Source organism: Portunus trituberculatus, chromosome 39 (assembly GCF_017591435.1).
Source record: "Portunus trituberculatus isolate SZX2019 chromosome 39, ASM1759143v1, whole genome shotgun sequence".
Lineage (NCBI taxonomy): Eukaryota > Metazoa > Arthropoda > Malacostraca > Decapoda > Portunidae > Portunus > Portunus trituberculatus.
Genome location: NC_059293.1, coordinates 6,300,758 through 6,307,912, shown reverse-complemented (window position 1 = coordinate 6,307,912; position 7,155 = coordinate 6,300,758).

The window sequence follows — 7,155 nt, the reverse complement described above, 5'->3', positions numbered from 1 at the left end:
TTTAAGGAAATTTGAAAAAAAAACAAAAAAAAAAACAAACAAAAACAAAAAAAAAAGGGGCCAGGGGGGTTGAAATAAAAATTATCCCTACTGAAATTAAAAAAATAAGGAAAAAAAAATGAATTTTAAAAGGAGATAAAGCATAATTCTCATAACTCTAAAATAAAGAAAAATTAAAAACAAAGAAAAAAAAATTAAACAATAATCAACACACAACAGCACATTACAGGTAACAGGTTAAATGGTACAACACCAGTAACACAACATTTTAGCGCTCACAGACAAAACACACAACAGCATGTGTAGTACATCCGAGGTTTACAGGGGTGACCACGGTGTGGAGGTTGTGGCCTCATGAGCTGTATGAGTACGAAGGGTCGGGTTAGTGCTGAGCTCTTCCATCAATAGTGAAACGCTAGGTGACCAGAGCTGCGAATAATCACAAGACATGCACACACACACACACACAACACTAGGCTCTTCAGACACACACATGAAGAGTTGAAATTTTACAGTGCTGATGACTGGATAGGATTCTGAAGATACAAGAGGGTTATGGCAAAATGAATTAACTGAGCTAAAGATCATGTGATGGAGATGGAAAGAGGAGACGCCAAAGGATATATAAGATGGGTGAGAAGTAGTGTTGAAAAGGTGGAAATAGGAAAAGGATATTGGATAAATACAAGATATATGGAGCAGTTGAAGCAATAAAAGATGTTTGAGAAGTAAATTATAAAAAATTGGATTAGTATTATAGGATAAAGATGGATGAAGAAATATTAGTACTAATTGAACCAAGATTGGAATATGCTGGAGTGGTTTGGTCCCTTATAAAAGAAAGCATATAAGAAGTTGAGAGATTGCAGAGATATGGCAAAAAAATGGTTAATTGGCAGAAATGATATGAGGAGAGATATAAAAGAAATGGAATTTGCTTACCTTGTAAAAGAATGAAAAAGAGGCAGATTGTAAAATGTTTATAAATGTTGAACGGAATGGATGTTAAGTGGATAATGATGAAAATGAGTGTTGAGTAAGAAAATTAAAAAAAGTACAAATGATAGTAAAAGATAACAAGGTGAATAAAGTGAGGATAAGAAATATAGTTTCCAAAAAAGTGGAGGTGGAAGATTTGAGTGTAGGAGAGATTTGAGAAGAGTTGTTATAAATGAGTTGTAAATGTGAGAAGGAAGACTATGAATGGACAAAGTAGATGGAGACTGGAAAACAATAGTAATTATTACAAAATAGAATGGAATGGAAATATGATTGAGTGTGAGAAGTAAAATAATAAATAGAATTGAAGTAGATTGTGAATTTTGCAAAATGATACTCTGAGAAGAGTGAGTAAGAATATGATTAATATGATAGAAATACTAGAAAATGAGTACTAAATAGAGAGTATGAGATGATGATATACTGTTATATATATATATATATATATATATATATATATATATAGTATATATATATATATATATATATATATATATATATATATATATATATATATATATATATATATATATATATATATATATATATATATATATATATATATATATATATATATATATATATATATATATATATATATATATATATATATATATATATATATATATATATATATATATAAAAAAGGACTGGTTAAGGGCAACAAAAATCTAGAGACAAAAGCCCCACTCAGTTGCCAGTCTCCTTATAGAAGCAATAGAATTAACCAAAGGATAGGGACAAACGTCAGGATACCTCGCTCTTAAATGAAGTATAAAGGCGGGTTCACTTGTGGTAGTTGTCGTAAAACAGGGGTAGCATGGAGACACCTGAGTCCATTATGAAAGTGTATTTACGGTAGCACAATACAAAACAAGTGTAAACCGAGCGAAACGAGAGGCAGGAGGCGTAGCATGTCGCCTGAGGCGGCGGCGAGCGAGGACTGAAGGAAGGACGTGACGTCAGACAGAAAGGGAGTATGGGAAAACAAAGGACATGCTAACATATGGCTCAGGCACGCACAACAGTGCGACCCCGCACTGAAGGTGATAATCATAAAAAAAAAATAAACACTATAAAATAAGAGTTCATCTAAAAAAAATTGTAAGGTCAACACTGGAATGTTCATTTTCACAAAAACAGTCATATTAGTAATTGTCATCTGATCACTTTAAAAAATATTACTTCTTTCATTAATTTTCATTACATCACTCATAAGAATATAAAATCTTTTCATTAATTTTCAAATTTTCATATCAATCACAAAAATATTAATTATTTTCATTAATTTTCAAGTTTTCACTTCATTAATTTTCGTTACATGACTCACAAAAATATGAGTTCTGTTTATAAGGTCTGTAATCACTTATCACTAAATAGAATTAATAAGAACATAAAATATGGCACACACCAACCCTGATGAAATTTACCCACTAAATGTCTCAAAATGGTAAGAATTTTACGATTAGTTCTCTCTACCAATCCATTGGAAGTAGGATGGTGGCAGTGATGAAAGTTTAAGTAATGTGAAACTGTTGACAAATTTTCTGAAGCACTTCATTTTAAATTCTGCACCATTATCACTAAGCAATACTGAAAGAGTAGTGTAAGGGCAAATAAAATTAGAAACAAAAGCATGTGCAACGCTAGAAGCAGATTTGTTAGGCAAAGGAATGAGTACTGTGTATCGGCTGAAATGATCTACGCATACTAGGACATACACAGAGCCTTGTGTGCTACACGGAACTGTAACAAAATCGCTACTGTCTCAAACGGACATGCGGGAGTAGGATACTCTTGAATAGGAGCAGTCTTGGTATTTCCTTTATTGAGAGCACAACCAACAAACTGAGAAACATGATTAGTGATGTCTTGTGACATATTTGGCCAATAATACTTAGTACGTGCCATTGCAATGGACTTATCACGACCAGGATGACCTGTGTGAGGGAGATCATGAATAAGAGACAGTACAGTAGGAATCAAACTATCTGGAATGACAAGTTGAGTCACTAGTTGATCATCAATCATTACTTTACGTAGCAAGATGTCATCTTGTAAGCTAAATTCAGACAAGGGAACAGGCAATTTTGGCAAAACAGAGTGATCATCAAACTGTAAACACTGGATGACTTTAGACAAGGTAGGATCACTTTTCTGAGCACTGGCTAATTCAGCAAGGGAAAAATTTGACACTTGAGTAATTGAAGTAACTGCAACATTGCGGGACAACGCATCCGCTACTAAATTAGCGCGACCCGGCAGGTATTTGATGTCAGGATTAAATTCTTCAATGGTGAGGAACCATCTAGCTAGACGGCCAGATAAATTTTGCCTTTGAAAAGTTGTGTGACAGCAACATGGTCATACTAGTATACACAGTAATTGGATAACCATAAATGATGTCACGAAAATGTTTAAGAGACCAAACTAATGCGAGAGCTCCTAGATTTGTTACTGAATAACGTGATTCACAAGCATTAAGTACACGACTCGCGAAGGCAATGACTTGGGGACGACTACCCGGAACTTGTTGCATCAGGACAGAACCAATACCTTGAGACAATGCATCTGAACAGATCACAAAAGGCAAGTAGTAGTCAGGAAATGATAATACTGGAGCTTGTGTAACAGCTGATTTAAGAACAGTGAAGCTGTAGTCATGAATTGCATCCCAATGAAAGGGTAAAATTTTCTTCAGAAGACGCGTTAGTGGAGACGCAATAGTGGCAAAATTCTTAATGAACACATGATATCCTGCTAATCCCAAGAAAGATCGGACATTGTTAGTCGTGGTTGGTGTAGGAAAGTCTTGAACAGCTTTGACTTTAGCGTTCGTAGTGTGAATACCATGGCGATCCACAACATGGCCAAGAAATTCAATACGAGAATGCAAGAATTGACATTTTGTGATGTTAAGCTTAAGACCACCTTCTATGAATTTCTGTAACACTAGAGCAAGTTTGTGAAAGTGACTGTCTAAATCTTTAGACTAAAATTAAATCATCAAGATAGACAAACAAACCATCGCCAATAAGACCTTGGAAGAGTGAATTTCCTAGTCGTTGGCAGGTTAGTGGAGAGTTACGAAGACCCATGGGGCAACGAAGCCACTCAAATTGACCTTTGGCGTAGAAAATGCAGTAATGGGTCTCCTACTTGGAGACAATGGAATTTGCCAAAATCCACTTTTCAAGTCAAGTGTTGTGAATACTGTATTGTCCTTACCGATGGACTGTAAAATGTCACTAAGTACTGGTAAGGGATAATGGTCAGGAATTGTGACTTGGTTAACTTTCCTAAAATCAATGACTGCATGGTAAGAACCATCTTTCTTTGGCACAAGGAAGAGAGGTGAGTTCCATGGAGAGTACGACTCTTGAATAATACCTTCATCAAGCATGCCTTGCACTAATTTTTTAGCTACTTGACGCTGACAATGAGGCAAGCGATAAGATGGAACATGGATAGCGCGTGTTAGGCTAAAGGTCAATTTGATGCTGTACATGGTCAGTAACACCTAAAGGTTCACCTGGTAAAGCAATAGCTTGTCTGTGAGCTACAAGAATGTCATAGAGACGCTGTGCTTCTGCAGGAAAATCTGTAACTTTGACATGTGCCTCCAACTGAGTGATCAGTTCAGCTGAAGAGCAGGAACAAGCAGACTGTGAATCTACAGCTCCTATCAAAGGTGGAGAATCCTGAAAAGAAGCTTCATCTATCACACTAAAGGAACCAAGGTGCACGCCATCTTTAAGAGTAATGGACGAACCTGTGAGATTAGTGACTAAAGCATCATTAAGGTGACCACATCGCATGGTAGAGAGTGTACCTTCTACAGCTAAACGCTGAATCCTGTGTTAACATTCATAATGCGCGCCTCGCGCTTCTCTATCGTCAGTTGTTTTCGGGGGTTTGTTTTGATGAGGGTCCTGGGAGAGCGAAGGAATGGCGCTTAAGAGGAAGAACTTGTATCCGTGGCTCCAATGAGTAAACGCCAAGAAATTGACTCTCTGCATTTGATTTACCCTGCCACACCTGTATAGACACTTGACAAAATTTTATCAACACCTGAAGTGATGTTAGAGTTGCAAATACTGTCTTCACATTGTTGCAAGAATTGTAAAGGAGAATACTAAGAGATGTTATCACCACCAAACTTCTGGATTGAAGGATCATGGTGTAAGAGTTTAAAAGTTGGAGCAAGCACAGGGCTTTGAAACAATGTAGAAGGAACAGGAGGGCATTAGCAGTAGTAGTAGAAGTTGTTGTAGTAGATGTAGTAAGGGTAGAAGTAGTAGTAGTAGTAGTTGTAGTAAGAGTAGTAGTCATAGTAGTGACAGTAGCAACTGTGGTAGTAGTAGTGTTATTATCATGAGAAGACATGGTGCAAGAATAAAGCTTACCACAGCGTAGCAACATAAAAAATAAAATAAGTAAAACAGCAATAAAGTAAGGTGTTATAGTTACACTCTGAAGCAAAATGGAAGTAACTACGTCCAGGGCTCACTCAAAAACACACACTTGGGCAGTACATCTCGTAGCACCAAGTGGAGTACAGAGCACAGCACAGTCAAGCTAGGACGGGCAAAAATATTAGTTTTCATAATACACCAGGCATTGCAATTGGTATCAAAAGTACATGGAAGTACTGCTGAGAAAACTTCATGCAGTGATTTCAATACTGAATAAAAAAATTAGAGATGGTACAATTATAAAAATAAATATAACACTTGGGACAAGATGCAAATCAAGCATGAGATACTCAAAATAATTCACTAGAGTGGTTATACTGAAAACACTCAATAAGTATTCAATGGAACACAATGACATACATTACCATACACCATACACTGGCTGGAGTATCAGCAGCAATGAAAATACATCACACACACATTTCATAATCAGATGCAGTAGTAGTCTCAGTCTGCGATGAAAATCCAGGCATGAACATACAAAAATATAATGAAAATCACACTAAACAAAAAAAAAAAAAAATCAAAATCAAAAAAAAAAATTCACAGGAAAATAATTACATGTAGTGTAAGAAAAATAATACTGAAAATAAAAATAACTAGCCAACAGCATGGGCAGACAGAAAATGCAGAGAAAACAATGAAGTTTAAGCAGAAAGCAATAGAAGAAAGCAAGAAAAAAAGAAACAGAAAAATTTCAAGGTCACTCAAGGAGAAACAGTAATAAAATAACAATGCACAAAAAACTGTTGCACTTGTAAATAACACTGTAGCACTAGCAAATTAAAGAAAATGCATCAAATAATTGAGCTTATGAGGCTGCAAGGGTAATATAATAAAAAAGCAGGCCTACACACAGGAAAAACATATGGTACTAGGCTACAAATACATTTAAATCATCCGCGGCTGTGATAGCCAATCTGAGACAAGGGCAAGGTGCCGTAACGAATCACCGAAGAGCCCGGGAAAATATCAAGATGGCGGCCAGACAGGAGCCAATCAGAGCACAAGATACAGGTAGCAGCGTCCCACAGCCAATGGGAGAAGCTGAAACATTCAAACATTAAGAGACACAGGAAGACGCTAGAATTAATGGCGCCAAGGCGAGAAAAAGCAGATTAAAATGCAATAAACACCACAAGATAAACTCACTGACTTACCCTGAAGGAACTAACCCAACGTATCTGTGTAGAAGGGAGCGTCAGATGAGGTGTGGAGTAGCTGAGAAGCATAAGATGGCGCCAGGACGGACCTTGGCGGGAAAACACACTGTAATCGCCAAAAAAAAAAAAAAAAAAAAACTCACAGCAAGCACAAAAGTATATGTTATACTTATACAAAAGACGGCAGAAGCTGGAGGGGTGGCGGAGGGGCTGACAGGTGGCACTTGAAGCACAGCTCACGAGAGCGAAGGAGTGCGTGACGGCTCGCTTGCTACAGATTTGATACGCAAAGGTGCACGTGGCTTCACAAGACTACTTAAGAGCACAGCAGTCTATCAGGCAGTCAGCAGGGAGAAAGCTGCAGGCAAAAACTTGCGAACGAAGCTGTAGGTAGGAAGATCCAAGCGTCGAGAAGCCCACGTGAGACAGCAGGCAGTGGCAGGCCAAAATACAGCAGACAAGGCAGAGCTGCAGGAGGCTGGAGACAGCAAGGCACAATACAGCAAGAAACAGCTGAC